The 970-nt window shown below is 43.7% G+C and overlaps 1 pseudogene; it reads left to right on the forward strand.

The window, feature by feature from the left end:
* The first annotated feature begins 488 nt into the window (after window positions 1–488).
* LOC114204045 (5S ribosomal RNA) lies at window positions 489–607 on the forward strand (annotated as a pseudogene).
* Window positions 608–970: the final 363 nt, after the last annotated feature.

Genomic DNA, 970 nt, shown 5'->3' on the forward strand with positions numbered 1-970 from the left:
TACCATCTGCAAGTTGAAGAACTATGGAAACTGGTGGTGTAATTCAATTCAAATCCAAAGGCCTGAGAATTGGGGTGCTGATGGCATAAGTCCCCATCTGAGTCCAAAAGCCCAAGAACTAGGAATATTAATGTCGGAGGGCAGGAAAAGATGGGTGTCTCAGCTCAAGTGGAAAGAGAATGAATTCAACCTTTACCTGCCTTTTTGTTCTATTCAGACCTTCAACAGATTGGGCGATGCCTACTTATATTGGGGTTCACAAATTCATATGCTAGTCTTTTCTGGAAACATCCTCACAAATACACCCAGAAATGTTTTACCAGCTGTCTGGGTATCCTTAGACCAGTCAAGTTGACACATAAAATTAACCATCACATTTAGTAAAATCCAGCTGTAAATATATCCAACTCTCTACCCACTGTACCTCTAGCTGAATGTGGGTGGAGAAAAGCACATAAATATGTTGACTAGTCTCAATTTAAATTCTTGTCTATGGCTATACCACCCTGAATACACCTGATCCCATCTGATCTCAGAGGGTAAGCAGGGCCAGGCCTGGTTTGTACTTGGATGGGAGACTGCTTGGGAATGCTAAGTGCTGTAGCGTGTTAAAAAGAAGAAGAAATTCCTAATACCTAACCTCAAGTAGGCCATTAGTGCTTCTGGAGAACCCTACTGCACTTCCTACTCGAGTGGTCACACCTTCTTCTCTTTAACCTCCTTCCCTCTCTACAAAATCAGTTCAGGAACTTGCTACCAATTTCAGTGAGAAACTTTTTTTAAAGATTTTATTTATTTATTTGACACAGAGAAAGAGAACACAAGCAGGGGGGAGAGGCAGAGGGAGAGGGAGAAGCAGGCTCCCCACTGAGCAAGGAGCCCAATGCTGGACTCAGTCCCAGGACACTGGAATCATGACTTGAGCCAAAGGCAGACGCATAATTGACTGAGCCACTCAGGTGCCCCTCAG

This window comes from Eumetopias jubatus, unplaced genomic scaffold (assembly GCF_037043125.1).
Source record: "Eumetopias jubatus isolate StellerSeaLion01/CBP00866 unplaced genomic scaffold, mEumJub1_p1.0 scaffold_7, whole genome shotgun sequence".
NCBI lineage: Eukaryota > Metazoa > Chordata > Mammalia > Carnivora > Otariidae > Eumetopias > Eumetopias jubatus.